The 19,306-nt window shown below is 41.9% G+C and overlaps 1 protein-coding gene across 6 annotated transcripts in view; it reads right to left on the reverse strand.

Annotated features, from left to right (window-relative positions):
- GREB1L (GREB1 like retinoic acid receptor coactivator) overlaps window positions 1-19,087 on the reverse strand; it is a 144,329-nt gene extending 125,242 nt beyond the window's left edge. For all 6 annotated transcript variants that reach the window (XM_042798257.1, XM_042798254.1, XM_042798258.1 and 3 more), the window contains exon 1: window positions 18,966-19,087. The gene's annotated coding sequence lies outside the window, so the exon portion shown is untranslated. The remainder of the gene's footprint in view (window positions 1-18,965) is intronic.
- Between the last annotated feature and the right edge of the window lie 219 nt (window positions 19,088-19,306).

Genomic DNA, 19,306 nt, shown 5'->3' on the forward strand with positions numbered 1-19,306 from the left:
AAACCATTTTCAGAATGGTATTGTTAAAGCTAGGTATGAGTTTGCATAAATCACCAGAAATTCTATTTCTTTCCATGCTTCCCTCTGTCACATCTTGCTTCATACCTTTAGACTGGTTTTACAGTTTTGCGCCTGGTTTGGTGCAGACTTGACTGCCACCCTCAGCAGTCAGCTTGCTTGCCACTCCTTGGCCAGCCCTTAAAAAAGTTCCTCCAGCAAGAAAAAAGGGCAGATTCTCTCCCAGCAGTACCTACACCCTGAACAGCTCTACTATGAAGAAGCAGAAATGCAACTGAATTTAAAACAGTCAATTTCATCTAACCGCCATGGAGCTTCCCGTGGATCTCACTCCCTCACTGTAAAATATGAAAAAATGGCAACAGCAGCAGTTACAAGCAATCCCAGAAATTTCAGTGTCTTATGGAGACTGCTGCCAACTACTAAGCAGTCCCACCACCCATAGTGCTCACCCAAGAGACATGTTAGATGACCAGAAGACTACAGGGCAGAACTCATCATAATGACTGTTCTCCTGCAACATACTTCCAGAAAGTTAAAAATAAATAAAGCTGCCAGAAGTGATCTAAGTGGAGCAGCTCAATCAGTAGCCAAGCCAACAAAAAGCAAAGATTAGAGGATAAGCACCACTCAGTATACCCGAGGCCTGGAGATCTTCTAAAGGCAATCGTTTACCTGGGGAATAGCTTCTAACACAGAAAAGGGCTGGGATGGACTATGAAGTAGTTGGCCATGTATCTCCATTGAGGACATGGGGTTTTTCTTTCCAAAGTTAAGCTTCAACTTAGTAGCTTCAGAAGACCCTTTGTTGGAAATAAAAGGCTCCCTAAAAACCTCTGGTTTGTTGTTCCCTCTCTGGAAGCTTGTCAGTGGTGCTGAGGGCCATGCTTTCTGAGGGAAAGGGAAGTGTGGCACTTTCACCTTTGATGCATTTGGTTTTGGAGTTGGGGGAACAGGCTGGTGAGGAAAGAATAGCATCATTCTTCTCCTTACATCAGGAAGTCATTGCTATAGTCTCCAAACTCTCTCCTTCAAACCACAAACAGGCCTTTCTATCACAGAAAAGGTAGGTTTCTCAACCCCATAATAAGGACGGCACCACTATCAGCTCTGTAAATGGAGGCTGAGTCAGAGCTGCAATAGGAGCATTGTAACAATGACATACGTGAGGAGCGTACATGAACTCACCCAGTATAGAAAAGCAGCTGATCATGACCCTACCTCTGTGTTCCCCCTGACAAAATAAAACCCATGCAGAACACCCTGACACTGCATAGCATTGTTCAGACTCTGGTTGACTGCGTTCAGGAGAAGGAAAAGATATATACATAAATAATTCCATTCTTGCAACAGCAACACGAGAAGGTGAATGCAAGCAGATGCGAGTCATCTACCTACTTCCCTTTCTAGAATTACTGCCCTCCCACATGTAAGGTAAGACATAGGCACTGGGCCTTCTGACCGGCGGATCTGTAGCTGCTTTTATCTGGGAACAAAGGACACATCAGATCTGTTTTAATGGGAGAAGTGCAGTACAACCCAACAAAGCACAAAGATAAGTGCAGGCCTGTATCCTAACTGCTCTGTCATCTGCACAAGCCAATGGTCTCAACTTCTCACCCCAGATACTGAGAGAACTGGACTTTTTGTCAACTCCCTACAATTTGAGCTATACAGCTTAGTAATGCTCTTTTAAGTGAACAGCAAAAAACCTGGATCAGAACTACCACTCATCAATTTCTCCATGCCAGACACAGAACTGTGTTCCAAATATCTAGAACAGGGTTTTCAAGCCTGAAATAAAATTCCCACGTTCTTATTTTTTTTTTTTCCTTGCAGAAAATCAGTTCTGCAAGAAGAAAAAAAATGAATCAGTTCTCAAGCCAGTTCAGAACAGTTCCTTCACTGCCAAGCTTAATTAACTCTCTGGCCCCCAAACATTAACCTAGATGGCACTGGTTCTACAGATGTTTTTTGATCTCAGTGTAATTTCAAGACAGACTGAAAATACCTGAAAGGCATGTTGGTCGTACCTACCACCTACCGAAAGAAGGGCAAAAAGCAGCACATACATATGTTTAATTTCACAGAAGTGATGTCTGTACACCTGTCCAGTTTACAAAATTTCCAAACTAATCCCAAAGTAGAATTTCTCTGCCTAACAGGATACATGTTTAAAACCACCTCACAGTATATTTGGCATTAATGGTTAAAAAAAAATAAAGGATTCTACTTGGTACTGATCACTTCCGTCCCAATGTGTTCCATACCGCTGGCCAAGCTTGGTGTGTCCCCCAGTGGTAAACTGGATCAAGGAACTGATCAACTTAAGAAGTAACCTGGAAAAAGAAGTTGTTTTTTAAGTGGATCAGTTCCTCTGCCAGATCCCAGCATATACCAAACAAACAGCAGCAAAATAGGGGTAAAAGGCTGAAGGTGGGGTGAGGAAATAGGCAACCAACAAGGAGGATGCGTGGGCTAATTGACCAGCAAGCCACGGTGCTGCCACATGGGCTCATTCACATGGTTTGATATGAACCTTCCTTATTAAGCCAAATCACAGATTTTTAGTTACCACATGTAACTTTAAAAAGAAATAAAGTCAGGAAATCTCACAATCCAGGACCATGTTAAAAAGCTGCAGACGACAGCTCTTCTACCTATGGAAAGCAACCTGGAGAGCATATGGGGAAAAGAGAAGAGAAAGGAAAATTAACTTTTCTAACACCTTCCACTCTGTGAAGCGACTTTTGGGAATTACCTCCAAATGTCATCTATTGAGTGGTAAAGTAGAGTAAACTCAAATAAGCAAAGACTTGTAAGCTGCCAAGACATTTGTACTGCAGCTCTTTCCTTCTCGCCCTCCTCTGTAATGCAGCATCATGGAAATACTCCAGGAAAGAGATTCACTGACTGAAGAAAATACCAGTGCCTATCAATGTCTCATTGAATTGAGGGATTTCACTCTCTTTTTGAAGATTTTACCTGTCTCCTCTAGACACACATGCCTTACTTTTTCTTCAGCAGATACCTGGAACTATGAATCTCTTCTCTGAACGCTGAAATTCAGGACAGAGAAGGAAAAAGTATTGGAATGCTTAACAAATAATGGCAGCTACAGAGGACACGCACATATTTGCACATGCACACACCCTGTGCCCTGCATGCATAAAACTAAAGGAAAAATATAGGCTTCTCCAATATAAATAAAGCAGATGACTTAAAAATAATCTAATCTGAATTCAAATCTATCCAGCACCCTATTGCTAAGCAAATATTGAGAGGTACTCAAACAGAGAATGATTTTCCAACACTTAAGCAAGAACAATAGCAAATATTCCATTTGCAATTAAGAATCTGGGTTTTGTTTTCACAGAAACAGTGGGGATTTCTTCAATAGTGACTTCAATTAACTTCTGCTCCCCCTGACTGCCAAAAGGCTTAATGGGCCCAAAACCATAGCTGCTTTTTCCCAATGACTGCAGACTAAAAAAGAAACGTATTATTACATCCTATTTAAAAATTGTTTCAACTACATTTATTACACTTGCTTCCTGTACTGATGGGCATTCTCCAAGAGGAAAACAAACAAAACAAAACCACGACAGATAAATAAACTCCAGCAAAACCACAGTTAGTGGCCTTGGAAGAACCAAAACCCCTTAAACATTAAAAAAAAAATTAAAAAATAAAATTAATAGGTCTGTTTTGTGGTTGTCACAAGCCAACCTGCTGATTCAGGGCAATGTCACCAACAGTATTCTTATCTGCAAAGGGTAACAATCAATTGTTTGACAGAAACAAAGGAGAGCTCAACAGGAAATCAAGCAGCTCAGGACAGATGGTCACTGAATCAAGTTTCACCCCTCCCCTCTCCAAAAATAGGCTTAAGAGGCATTTTCTGTTACCAAGCAACAGCCCAAAGGAAGGCATAAATCTTTTCCTACGTGTTATTCCCCTCCTCCCCGACACTCATGCATTTCAATCTACTAGGGCGGTATGTTTGTTGGTTTGTTTATTTTCTAAATAACAAGTACGAGGGTTTACTCCATGCAATGACAACACGTTTCTGCATGCCCACTAAAAGCTTCTTTTTTTTAGACAAGAAGTTGGCTAACTGTAACCATGCTATGAGAGCTACCAGGAAGGTGGGTTACAAGCAGGGGTCCAATGCTAGTTAGTAACCCCTCCGTGTTGCCAAGGTTCACTGGAGACCTGAGAAATTACTCCCCCGAGGAGGAGAATTCCTGATGACTATTTTATATAAAACCAACGTGACCCTGATCACAACCTGACAAAAGAAGTGACCTTTTTTTAAAGTCAACGTAAAACCTCATACCTGCTTTAACCCAGAAAAATCTGTAAAATTTAACCCCCCAAAATCACCACAGTATCTTTAGCGTAACATGCAGACCAGCAGACTTTCAAATCGTTTGCATTTTTGGAGCATTAATTCTAGAGTACATCAACCGCCCTAAGTGATAATCAGCTATTCGGGCTATGGGATGAGTAGGAAAAGATAATCAACATTTACTTTTCTGCTAGGTCAAGGGAGGAAAGAAGGGGAGGGGGTGAAGGGGAGAAAGGGACCCGATGTGGCTGTTTGTAGAGAGGGGGAGGAGGGGGAAGGGAGCAGAGAGCCAGGGGGTAAAGGACAGCAGCTCTGAAATTCAGATTAGCATCCAGAGAACAAACCGGTTTGTTTGACCCCCTCTCATACAAACTGGTAACATGCCAGCAGGCTGCAAAAAGAGATGTAGTTAAATTTAGCCATACAAAGTGTAATCTGCAATAAAATTAAAAAAAAAAAAAAAGTTTACAATTATGACCCTCACAAAAATTAAATGGGGAAGAAAAAGTCTCACTTCAGCAACAAACTGGGCAATCATCCTTTAAAAGCGCAGAGCCTGGATTACCACTGACACATACTTAGACTAGTAAAACATATGGCCAAAAAAAGGAGAGGGGGTATGGGGCGAAGGGAAAGGTTGTGACAGCATGTGGCCTGCAAACACTTTATTTACTCCCTCCTCAACTACCGCTTGTTTCAGCCAGCTTAAGACCTCTTGCAAGACACAGCCTACCCTATTTTCACCGGATATTTCATATACCCCTTTAATACCAATGCAGATACCAGTTAGCACCACTCCAATGTGTAAGCAGAGCCCCAGCCACGGGCTCCTTCACAGATGAAGGGCCTTGGACTTTCGAATCCATTTAGCCACAAAGCCACTTCAGCGGAGATGCTGCCCCAGCTCTTCGCACACGGCAACCAAATCTTGCAGGGAAACTGGAGACTGAGACAATTAAATTTAATGAATTAAAATTAACTGAAATTAAACAGGAGGTTTGAATACAAAAGCCAAATTAATAACTGTTTTTATGTATGCCAAGAACACAATTTGTTCTACTATAGCTAAAGCTTACTGACAGAAGCATGAAGCTCAGCAGCCCAACATTTTGACAGGAGACTTGAACTAAGGACTCTCTAGGATCAGCCACAGAAGACCGTACCAGAAAATCATTACTATAATATAGTGCTTAAAAATCTACAAGGACAACCACCATCCTTGTTTTAGAGACAGGGAAACTGAGGTGCAGGGAAGCCATGTGTCGTCTTCTCTCAGTAGCAGAATTCAGAAGTAAAAACAGATCTTCTACAGACCCAAGTCCATACTGTAATATCACCCTGAGCATTCAAATGAAAGCAAGTCATTATTTATGTAAATTCATGGCCAACATCAACATTTTTACAGCTGTTTTTTCTTGCCTCTTCACAGCTTAGCAAGAGCCCTGTACATGAAATCCAATTCATTACTAAAACTAGTCTCTCTGATCTGGCAGGCAATGATAGTTATCTCTGAGCTATTCAGGAACAAGTATACCTGTTTTTCTAACACACTCAGAATTTGGCTGAGACACAAAAAAACCTACAAGTTTCCTCTAACGCATGTAAATAATTTGGCTACAGCATATTAAATGAATTATGGACTGTGACAGTTTTGCTTCTGTTGAATATCAGTGTAAATGGTATAAAATATAACATGGCAACAGAAGTTCCATACTCTTTACGTGTTAATATATAATCCATCATATGGGGAAAAAACCCTACATTGTAGTTTTGCACAGCGTTTATCATAATTTTAGAAGAAGCTTTTTTTCCTTACAGTCACAGATATATGTTATTTACACCACTCTGTCATAAGAGAGAGAGAACCATGTAAGAGGTGAAACAAAGGTTGTTTCCTTTTGCCCTCTTAAGTATGCCATTGTGCTTTTTTTCAGGGATCAAAGAAACTGGCCAAGGTGAAATCCCCAGACACTGCACATTTTTTGGTCAAAACGTAGAAGGATGCAAGTTTACCTCAAATCTCCCTCAGTAATTCTATGAAGTGAGTTCTGAGAAGCCTGCTTTCCAGTTTCTTTTTCACAACAGATTTTCTTTGGATTCCCTAGCTCCCAAACTGCTGGTTTAGAACTCTAGGTCTTTTAACTCAATCTATTAAGTTTAACTTGACTTGTTACCTTGAAGTAAGCTATTCTCTAGCAAAATAAAGTGTGTACCTGTAAATGATCCAAACAGATCCCCATCTTTTTTGCCATGGAACTTAATAGCAATTGGCCATGTTCAGAACACTAGAACATTCCTCAGTTACCTCTGACCTGCTCTGGTCAGACGTACTAAGTTTAAGTTAAAGTTACAAAAACATGTTTTCTCAATAGCAAGTAATTCACTAGTAGCAGAAGTTGAACTGAAGGATCAATTGAATACAAAAATCTTATTAAAATCATAATAGTGTTTCTCTCCAGTAAATGATGGGAAGAAGAATAGAATGGTGAAGAACAGTGATTATTAGTTAAAAGCTCTGTTAAGTAAAAATAAGTCTAGCTGTAGAAACAGAGAAAGAATTACAAAACATTGTGGATCGGTAAACCAATAATGACTGCAGGTAGATCACTGCAAGCCTCATTGCCAAAACAGAGAAAAATCACAATCTGAATTTTATCCTTCATATGGCTATATGGTGACATTTAACTGTTTACTCACCAGTTTGACATCAACTCATTTCAAAAGATGTAACTTCTCTTAAACTATTTTCTCCTTGTAGTTTGGGCCTATTTTTCTATGTGTACATAATGGCAGTATGGACACAAGAAGATTCACTCATGTATTCTCTTATCTCTGCATGCTGGCTAAAAGTAACACAGTTTATGTATTTTATTCCTGATCAGAAAGGCACTGTGGCAACACACAGAATAGACCTCATTTTCAACCAGCACTTTTTAATGAGAAATTTATCAGTTCCTCTCAGCATGAACTGCACTTTGGAACAGGCAAGACAGAATTTTTCTAACAAATTCATCCTGAGGCCAGTCTCCTTCCAGGCATATGACCTAGAATACACTCATTTTCTGTCCTTGGGGCAAAGGATTATTATGAATCATAAAACAGTTCTGCTCTCTGGACCTTGTTAACTTGGCAGCCAAATTCTTCCTAAAATTGCATTTCTCAAAGAACATCCAATCTCCAGTTGCCAATTTCTAGTCCTTCTTTCCCCCTTGCTGTGTTTTTTCTAAAACCTCAGCTTCTCACCATTTACTCAGATAACCATTTGGAGCAGGAAAAGGTATGTTGTCATCCAACCTCTATTCCTCTTTTTGTAATTGCAACTAAAAAGCACAACCCCCTTCTTCCCACACTTGGCTGGTTTTCCTCTACATATGGAGTATGCTCAACTAGAATATGGCAGCTCAAGAGAAACTGTAGACTACATACTGAATAGTCATACAATAATCAGTAAGTCCAGAAAAATCATAGAATGGTTTGGGTTAGAAAGGACCTTAAAGATCACCTAGTTCCAACCCCCCTGCCATGGGCAGGGACACCTGCCACTAGACCAGGTTGCTCAGAGCCCCGTCCAACCTGGCCTTGAACCCTTCCAGGGAGGGGGCAGCCACAGCTGCTCTGGGCAACCTCTTCCAGGGTCTCACCATCCTCAGAATAAAGAATTTCTTCCTTGTATCTAATTTAAATTTACCCTCCTTCAGTTTAAAACCATTACCCCTCATCCTATCACTACACTCCCTGACAGAGAGTCCCTCCCCATCTTTTCTGTAGCCCCTTTAGATACTAGAAGGCCACTCTAAGGTCTCCCCAGAGCCTTCTCTTCTCCAGGCTGAACACCCCCAACTCTCTCAGCCTGGCCTCCCAGGGGAGCTGCTCCAGCCCCCTGATCATCTTTGTGGCCTCCTCTGGACCCACTCAAGCAAGTCCATGTCCTTCTGATGTTGGGGGCTCCAGAGCTGGACACAGCACTGCAGGTGGGGTCTCACCAGAGCAGAGAGGGAGAATCACCTCCCTCAACCTGCTCGTCACCCTTCTCTTGATGCAGTTCAGGGTACGATTGCCTTACTAGGCTGCAAGTACACACTGCTGCATAATACTAACATAATAAAAATATACGGGGACACATACAACACAGTTTTCAGAAAGATTCACAAGGGCATTGAGAACAGAAGTTCCCAAACCTTACCAAGTGATTGACTGAAAGAACATAAACAAATATCTCCTTTTTATGTATGCTTTATTTTAGTCCTGAAAAAGTTTTAAAAATAGTATCGGGTTTATTTTAAGTTTCCTTAGAGTAAAATGTTTTATTATGAACATTAATCTAGAAAGACTGATTTCAGACAATGCACCAATGTCAATCCATCAGTTATCATTATTACCTTTTGATGCTCAGTCTTCCATCCCTGACAGACCAAACAACCTCTTACGGAGCTACTCAAGCTTTGCAGCTTTCCTATTAACACACGCCCAGCGACGCCTCAATCACCAGACCATTTCTAGGCTGCCATCCAGTAACACGACAATACTTGCAGACAGCTGTCAGTAACAGAACTCACTGTGTCTCTCCCTTGACGTGTGACTGGATATGCAATCAGCACATATTTCTGATGATACACAGAAAGGACATTCAGCATACAGCAAAAAAACAGCCAGAAAGAAGACAGCAGAAAACAGGTTACCAAAACAGTTCATGCTGCCAGTAGCCTATTCCTTGAGTATGTCTGCAAAGCCCTTGGGCCAAATGAATTGTTTCAGGAAGCTGTATCTCACCAATAGGTAATACTGCCTAGTTTTGTGGGTTTTGTACTACCCCCCTTTACAACAAACAACAGAATCACAGAATTATTGGGTTTGAAGTGACCTCTGAAGGTCAACCAGTCCAACCTCACACACTTCAGGAAAGGCCACACCAGAAATCCTGTGAAAATAAAACACTGTTCTGATGTATTTTGGTTCATGGCTGATCTGCAGCAATAGTTTTGACTTATTAACCTGTCAATTTTAAATCTGAGATTCTCAGTAATTCTCAGCTATACTACAATGGAACAAGAACTGAAGGTCCGTTTCCTAAAATATCCAAGGCACAAAATACAGTTCTTCCTCAAAGAAAATCAAATGCTCTATTGAAGTAAATACTTCATCTGTTTCCCAATATGAAGTTTTTTCAATTTGGATAAACTAAATAATGAACTACAAAGCAAAAATCCAGTTATGTGTCAAGGTTATACACTGAGGTTCATTCTGTACTTGTTTATATAATGAATCACAATAGAGATACACAAGCTTAAGATATCAGTATCATCGGACAACGCAAGTATCAAAACTATGCAGCATCAGTTGCATTCCTCCTTTTTCAGCCCTAAGACCCTGAACTGCATGTTACTGAATTTTGATCCCATTTTCACAGGATGATTTGATTAAAAAGCATCTGGAAGAATACTGTTTTTTACTGAAAGTAAGTCCCAGATCCAATTCTCATTTATTACACTGCTGGTACAGCATCCTTTAAACATGCTGATCAAAAACAAACCTTTCTTCTGCCTTTAACCAACTTAGGATGAATTTTCCACTGTTCTGAACGTACAGGTTATACAGATTTGCCTTTTTCAGCAGGAGGAACCCTGGCAACACACACATGTAACTTCACAAGTTGAACTTGGCAGTTAATCTGTCTGGCCTTAGCACATAATCAGAAATGGATTTACTACAGTGACAGCAAATGAAGCTCAAAACTATACTGTACTGTGTAGAGGAGTGCTTAACCCCTATCACAAGCACAGCCTCCCTCTTTCTACACCAAATTCACATCACAACTGGAATCACACCAAAGCCAAGCTTGACAGAAAGCCAGCCAGCTGTGCTGCAGATGAAAATTGAGCCTCCATCTGCACAGCCACCAGGCACAAGGCATCTCAATAAAACAACCAGGCTGGACAGTCAGCAAGCAAACACTATTCATTATGATAGCTGAGAGCTGCCAGAAGAATGCCTTTTTTTTTTTTTTTTTTTTCCTCCTCAGGCTTTTCTGCCACAAGGTCACATCTGCTGTTGAAAATTAAAGTGGCTTTTTTGTGATGGCTTTGATTTAAGAGGTTCTGAGGCATACTGTTTTGAATAACGTTACTAGTGGCACATCTACTACACACTAAGAACTCCTGATCTAGTCATACACACATATAAAGGCAAACTGTGAACACAACATTAGAGTTCAGATCAGTGTAAGCCATCTCAACCAATCATTAATGAAAAAGAATCCTATGACTCAGTAAGACATTGGATCATTATGATATTAGACGCCATAGATGCCATCATTTCTAATTCATGTCCTTTTCTCTTTCATATATATATATACACACATATATATATGTACATGCACCCACATACATTCTATCCTCCTTAGTTTGTCAAGTCTACACCTTAGAGAACTTCTGCAGGAGTCAACTGCCGATGCATTTTCCATGCAGCACCCAAAGCACTCCCACGCATGTAGTAAGAAAGAATGGTATTACCAAGTTAATGATACAAACAAAAGAAAACAAACAAACAAACAAAAAAATATCTGTGTTTAGATGTCCCACTGTTTCATAGGAAAGATTCCATAGCTCTTGGCACAAAAGCTTGCAACAACTAGCATTTTAATCTTGATGTCCTTGAAATCCAGCCTGCCTCCCACATCTGCTAAAATCATGATTATGGACCTGGAGGAAGAAGGTGAGATAACAATCTGGCAGGCAAGGCATCTTCCTCCTCCTCGAGAGGCTTGGAAACTGAGAGCTGACTCTCCTAATCCAAAAAAAACTTTGGCAAGAGCTAATCTTCAAAATTTGCTGAAACTGCTGCTATCAGGACTGTGAGGATATGCATCTTTTTCACTTTGAACTTCTGCTTTAAAATATCCTGTCAGTAGTTCTGTGTGCCTCTAATCCAATGCATTAAAGTCTTCTGGGATGGCTTGACCCTTTCCCTCCCCTCCCCTTCAGTTTTCTTCAAAATTTCTCCTCTGTGAGCTAGTATTGATCACTTAGCTAATCCACTCTAATTTCTTACTGTTCTCACAGCCAGCATTTTCCCTCTAAAAGACTAAGATTAGAAAGAATAACAACATCTTAACATCTCATCTACACAAATAAATTTTTGAAAGCATATTTTACAAGACTAGGAAGCCACCATGTTCTTAAATGACACATACCTGACTGACAGGAAGCTGTTTGCCTTTTCTTGATGCAGAGAAGGGCATTGTAACTGTAGAAATCAAGACCTAATTCCCTGTTTTCTCAAAGGAATCACCTAGATGCACTAAGAATTTGATTCTGTATAAGTGGTTTAAAGAAATTACAAGATTAAGCTGCCTTTATGAAACAGCTGTTCTCAAAGTGTACTGAAAGTGTGAAAGGACAGGAGAATAAAGCCACTTAAGACTCTAAAGGAACGCAGAATTTGGGGTGCTTCCTAACAAGCCACAGGGAGATGGTCAGTGAGGCAGGAAAAAAAGCAGTAAAAGGAGATGGCATGATCTCCTGAACGGCACGGCTGAGATGCAGTCACGTGCTGTGAAACACCATATCCCAGCCAACACCCTACCACCAAGGAGACAGTAAGCAGAGAGCTAACAGCAACAAAGTACAATACCAGCAGTGTAAGGACACAAGGCTTGGGACTTGGAGTATTTGGCTCTCTGCAAATCCCAAATTGCCAGCCATTGAGACAAGGTTTTACCACCTATGCTCCTCATCCTAAGATATCAGTAACATGGGTAGGCAACAGTAATGCTTATAAAACCCTGCTGTGAATGTCCCTGTTTCACCAGTGACACCAGTGTAAAGAGGTACTTGCCCAGATTTCTCACAGCATCAGAAGCAGCTGAACTCAGCTGCTGGGAAGTGCTCTTCCTTACCACCACAACACTTCTCTCAAGTAGGTACAATGGAGGTAGCTCCAGAGAGCTCGGATCTCACTAAGCCAAGGACACTGTGTCACATTCAGTTTTTAAAAAGTGGTCATTTCCTCTTTACTAGGAAGACTGTGGAGGATCGGGCACACAATAATTTCCAAACACTCTACTAATTACACTCAACTGATAATAAAAGAAATGGATCACATAAATCAGAGTAGACATAGTCTCACTGAGCATTGGCATTAAAATTGTGTATGAACCATCTCTATCTTTTAAAAGACAGCTGTATTAAACAGGGGGGTGAGGGAGGGCAAGGGGGATGGAATTCCACCAAATTAGCAGCATAATTTAACTATCAAACCCCCAGAAGAGGTCTCCTTATGTCTAGAGACCCAAGAGTCTATAAGAAAGCAAGTTTTGAAGCTGGAAGTAGTATTATAAAAGAAGGGGGGGGAGCCTAATATCTATATAATATATGTATCTATATAATATCAGATATGTAGAACATTAGAGGGAAAACGTTTCATATGCACACTAATTATTTATGAAGCCAAATTTAAATGCTGTATGGTTCTAGAGAAAAACAGTAGCCTAAACTGTTTTCCAAAGAAAGCTACTGATTTCTTTGCAATTTTGGTGCTATACACTCTGTTCAACAGAGGAATCGGTGCTATGGAGCAAGATGCAGCAGATATCATTGCAAAAAGACAGAGGCACTAGCAGAATGTTCAGTTGCATTTGCAACCCTAAATACATCAATTTAAAATAGTCAGCTGTCTAACTAACTTTAACAACTTCACACTGTATGCTCCAGGGAAGTCCTATTAATTTTGGCAAGATGCACAGATGAGTCTTCATTAAAAAAAAAAAAAAAAAACAAAAAAAAAAAACAAAAAAAAACCAAAACACAAAGACAAACCAACACTATTAAGAGTGCATTTCAGACCACGGTTACATTCAGTAACTAACTTCTTCAGTTGCCTTGAAGTGCTCTCCTCAGATTATGCCAGGTGTCTTGAAAACAGCTAATTACAGACTACGATGGACATAGGAGACAGAGAACAAGAGGATCTTTGCACAGCATTTTATAAAACTAGTCACTCCAGGCTTATTCATGGAACCACTACAGCAGATGTCTGGTAATCTCTTAAGTAACAGTACCTTAAGTCTGCCCACACTGTTTTGCTGTTCATAGCTCCATCACTTTGAAAAACTACCTCAAAATAACCTCTCTAAAATAGGGAATATTAATCAAAGGTTTCTGTCAGATCTTGTCATACCAACTCAGGCTGCTCTCTACCATCTCACTCTTCGGGTGATTTTATGTCACAACATACAGTCCCTCCCATCTTTTATATTTTATTAATATTTTATTAGTGACTGTAGTACAACTGCAATTAAAAAATTTAAACATTAAATGCAAATTAACAAAAGCACTTGACAATACATGCTGTAAGATCTTCAGATCAGGTGTATGTTATTTTTTTTCATTAAACCTCTGAAGTGCTGTGGAAGTTAAAATGCTAACTCAATGAGTATTACATTAAATACACTTCAATGAAAGTAGTCATTTACACAGTCCTCTATGGCCTCTCATGTCCCAGAAGAATTTCACAGAAGCTGTGACATTACTGCGTGACAGACTAAGACAACAGAAATCAGCTGACATGGCATCAGGAGTCACCCAAACCAAAAATAATTATATTTTAGTGCCACAGAATCACTGAGGTTGGAAAAGACCTTCAAGATTGAGTCTGACCATAAACCTAACACTGCCAAGTCACACTAAACCATGTCCCCAAGTGCCATGTCTACACATCTTTTAAATACTTCCAGAGATGGTGACTCAAGCACTTCCCTGGGCAGCCTGTTCCAATGCTTGATAACTTTTCCAGGGAAGAAATTTTTCCTAATATCTAATCTAAACCTCCCTGGTGCAACTTGAGGCCATTTCTTTTCATCCTATCACTTGTTGTTTGGGAGAAGAGACTGGTACCCACCTCACTACAACCTCCTTTCAGGTTGTAGAGTACAGTAAGGTCTCCCCTCAGCCTCCTTTTATCCAGACTAAGCAACCCCAGTTCCCTCAGCTGCTCCTCCTAAGATTTATTCTCCAGACCCTTCTCCAGATTCGTTGGCCTTCTTTAGACATGCTCCAGCACCTCAATGTCTTTATTGTAGCGAGGCACCCAAAACAACACAGTGTCCAAGGTGCAGCCTTACCAGGGCCAAATACAAGGGCACAATCACTTCCCTAGTGCTGCTGGTCACACTATTTCTGATACAAGCCAGGATGCTCTTGGCCTTCTTGGTCACCTGGACACACTGCTGGATCATATTCAGCCAGCTATCAACCAACACCCCCCAGGTCCTTTTCCACCAGGCAGCTTTCCAGCCACTCTGCCCCAAGCCTGTAGCGTTTCATGGGGTTGTTGTGACTCAAGTACAGGACCCAACACTTGGCCTTGTTAAACCTCATACAGTTGACCTTGGCCCACAGATCCAGCCTGTCTAAGGAACTCCAAATTTCTATTTGATATTTCCAAGCTAACAACGACAACAAACAACAGTTTACAAAATTTGGCTGATCTCATTGTGAATAAACGCTTTCAAATTTCTGTCATCCATAAGTTCCTCCAACACTTTGGATTATAAAACCATTAATTTTTCTATTAAAATATTAAGAGCCTAATGCTACTGTATAGTTCACCTCTGTAAGCACCTTCACAGCATGGCTCCTTGGTTTTGGATCATCTTCACTACCTACCTGCAAGTTCAAATCAATTAACAGGGGCTATAGTAGCCATGCTCAGAATTGCAAATGAGCTTCTGCAATGATTCATTGAAAATTCATTTACTATTTCTCTCCTTACTGTATGAGGATATTTTCAGAGTTGTTTGAAACAAGATGTGTTTGGGATATACAAGACATAAAATTGGTATATGAATGCATCTCCACCTAGAATGCAGCATGAAACAAAATTATAAGGCTTAGAATTTTTAAAACATGAAACTGGAACTATATTAGGCAAAGTGTTTTGAACAAACATTCTTACAAGCAACACCACAACACTTTAAAAAATGTCATAAGATAGGATCTGAGGGAAGTCAATGATTCTTAGAAAAAATAACAATGCATTAACTGTAAAAAATCAGTGTTGTTTTATGACTGCCACTGTAATCTGTTTCACAATATTAGAGATATCTTAATCACTTACTATATCTAATGAACTCTAGTTCACAAGACTAATTCTCTAAAGGACATCATTATCAAAATGTCAAGGCTTATTGCTCCTTCATTTGTTGGTCTTCTCAACAGTACTCCTCATGATTCCATTTTAGAAGCAAGGGAAAATGTATCCTTCTGTGTTATGTGCAAGAAATGATTATGCAAGAATAGGCAAAACAGGTATGTCTCAAAGAGGCTATCCGTCTGCGGTATAAAATCAAAAATCTGAAATTTTTTTACATTAATGATTTCACAATCCTTTTTACAAGAGTAAAGATGCAATGCTTTAATATCATGTCCAAGCTCCAGGTTTCGTTAATTACATCCTACCTACCTAAATGCCCCCTGTAGTTTCAATTAGACATGGTATTCTTCTTCACTTCCCGTCCTGATTATTGTGCACTGTTGCTAAGCGCTAGTTAACAGTTGCCACATTCACCCAACGTTGGCTGCACTTCAGTGGTCATTCAAAGAATTAAATACAAAACATATGGTACAGAACCATACAAAGCATAAAAGCACTCTTAAAAACCACTCTAAAATGCTTAATATGAAAGATACTACAAAAGGTTACACTGCTGAACGTAAAATCCTTACAGTTCTATGCCCACTTGAAATTTCCTAGAAACACTGAAAAGTATAAAGAAATGCATTCAATCTTTTTTTTTTTTAACTATCATTAGTAAGATTTCCTAGAATATATTTTTGACATTATACTGACTTTAGTTTTACACTGAATGAACAGCCCAGCATTCACAATAAGTTACAGAGCTTCTCTGTATAGCTTCACAATACAGAATTTTTTCCAGATTTCCCTTAAAAAATAGTTTCATTCCCTATATCCCACAGCAACTAATTAGAGTCTCCTAAATTATACTACCAAGTTTTCTTCTTCCTTGTATCTGCAAAATACTTTGGACATAACTTGTTTAACTGCCAAATATCAACCCCAATAATTATGTGTTTAAGAAGACCTTGAACCAAAGGTGCTTTTTTGAATTTTAGAAAAACTTTTCACATAGTCAGATCAACCCTCCTTTCATCTGTGATATCCTCATGCGATCTTAAGAAATTGCACATATTTTAATTATCCCAGTAAAAGCTCAGTTATCAGGTTTCCTATTATGACTTATTTCCTCCAGCATTACATGCTAGGTGTAAAAACTGCCTTACCAAAAAATTATCACTATTTCTGATTGCTATATTATCTACAGCCAAACCTAACTAATAAAAATTCCAGGTATGTACATATAGGGTTTTAGAAATAAATCATTTTTCTGTTAAACACCTTAGCCAAAATCTTGTTTCGCTCAAACACTGCCAATAATAAACAAAAACATAAGCTGTATTTGTTATCTGTATTAACAGATGTATAATTAAACCTTCAAGGTTTGGAGCCCAACCCTTTAAACATGTGAACACATATTGAACATTATTCATTGACTTTCTGGAGCATTTTATTGAAAATACTTGAGAATACATGAGAAAAAGTATGCATTTGTTCAAAATCCACAAGTGTTAAAATGAGGAATAAACATTTCTCAACAGCTCTGAGAACCCCCACACAATCCTTATTCCTTTGCAAAGAGGTATTTAAAAAGTTAATCCACCAGCTCCATAAGTGCTTTTGTCCTACTCACAATCAATTTCTTCAAGATAAAATGTAATTTTTTCAAATAATTTTTCTTTTTAATCCCACTAGTGCATATATAATAAGCATTTCAATCAAAAGACCCACCCTTGTTTCTATTTACAGAGCATATCGCTTAACAAACCCCACACTTTATGCATTACAGTATTATAAAAGTGCAGAAAGCTTTAGTTGTCCTCTCAGAGGTCACAGTCACATATATAGCTATATCTCCAACTGAAATATCCGCCTACTCACTTCACTCTCAGCTCTAAACAACAGTAATAACTGTAAAAAAAAATAATTATGCTTCAGTTGTTCCTAATCTCCATATAAAAACCAGCACTTTCTTCTTCAGCAGTCTTTTGTTTCAATCTTTTAAAAAGCTCTTTGTAACAAGGTATCAGTTTAGTATGAAGAATATGAAATATTATTTCAATAATACTTAGAATATCGTTCAGTGAAAAAGTCTTAAGAATCACCAATTCGAAGAAAGACACATGGAAAAACGCAGGAAAGGTTGTATCTTCAGGGTATTTAAAGCAAACATACTGACAAGCAACAGACGTGGGAAATATTTTTCCCCCAGGTAACTTAAAAGGTCTCCTACGCTTCAAACACATCTGACCATTGATAATTCTTACATTTCAGAATATGGACAGATATTTGCAGGCGCCGGGCCTAAACAAGCAGCAATCCTCACAGCAATCCCCCAGAGGGGTGGGCCGAAATCCCACGGTTTAAACAAAGTTTTCCATCCTTCGGGGAGATCTCCGACAAGCCGCGGGAAGGGCCGAGTCCCGGCGGTCCCTCACCGCTTCCCAAGGCGGCGGGGGGCGCCCCCCCCCCCGGCTGTCAGCCGCCTCGGACAGCCGGCGCTAGCTCCGCCGGGGCCGCTTTTTTTTTCCGCTCCCCACCCCCGCCACCCTCCTCCTCTACCTTGACTTCCCAACAGCAACCCAGCCGTGCCGCCCGGCCGCCGCCGCGGTGAGGGGAATCACCGAAACGGCCGCCTGTGCCGGGGCCCGCGGCCGGCAGCCCGCTCCCGGTGCCCGCCAGCGCCACCGTTTACTGCCCGCCGGGCTGCCGCGTCTCCAGCGGACACCGCAGGGACAGCCCGCCCCCGGGAAGGAGACCCGGCGCCCTCTCTCCCCCTCCTCAAAACCAGCCTGCACATGTCCAAAAATGCCCCACCACCCCTTGAACACCCCCCCACACACACACACACCCCCCGGCCGCCCACCGCCGGCGTTCTCCCCCTCCGGCGAAGCCTCCGCCGGGCGCGGAGGACGAAGCAGCCGAGCCCTCTGCCGGCGGCCGCCCGCATGGCAGCGCGGGGCGGGGGAGCTCGCCGCCCGCCCGCCCGCCCGCAGAACCACCTGCACCCCCCCGCACCGCGCCCACCCCGCCCGCCGCCGCTCCCCGGGGCTTTGCTGCCTGCCGCCCGCCCGCCCCCCCCGCCCTCAGGGGCGGCTTCGCTCCCGCAGCCGCCCGGCCGGAGCTCTCCCGCCTCCGCCTCGCCCCGCCGGCGCGGGGTCACTTCCCACACACCCACCCCCCCACCCCGGTCCAAAACGATGGTAACAAAGAGCTGGAGAGCCCACCCGGGGGGGCAGGGCACGGCGGCAGCCCGCCGCTGACACCGGCCGCAGCCGCTGGCAGCCCGCAGTGCCCCCCCCGCCCCCCGCCGCCGCCGGTGCTGCGCTCCGCGGGGTGACTGACACCCAGCGCGACCCAACGAGCGGGGCGCCGCTGCCGCCGCCCCGACCCGCTACCTTGGTGCCCTCCCCACACACCGGCGAGAAGGTGAAGTAAAGCCCCGCGCCCCTCGCGGCTCCCTTACCTTGCTGGGCAGAGAGAGAAGTTGAAGCGCTCTCCTTCCACCCCTCTCTCACTTTTTTTTTTAATTTTTTTTTTAATTTTTTTTTTTTAATTTTTTTTTTCTTTTTATTCCCCCCCCCCTCCCTCCCCTCACACCGAGCGACTGCGCTCGGCAGTCCCGCCCGCCGCCCTCGGTGCCACCGTCTCCCTCTAGGTCTCGGTCTCTCTCTCTCCCCGGCGGGAGGAGGGGAGGGGAGGCGAGGGGAGGAGAATGGGGCGGACCCGCAGGTGCCGCCCCTCCTGCTCTGACAGCGGGGCGGGAGAGGGGTCGAGAGGGGGGGAGCGGGGGGCGGCTGCGGGGGA

Source organism: Tyto alba, unplaced genomic scaffold (genome assembly GCF_018691265.1).
Source record: "Tyto alba isolate M040663 unplaced genomic scaffold, T.alba_DEE_v4.0 Super-Scaffold_27, whole genome shotgun sequence".
Classification (NCBI taxonomy): domain Eukaryota; kingdom Metazoa; phylum Chordata; class Aves; order Strigiformes; family Tytonidae; genus Tyto; species Tyto alba.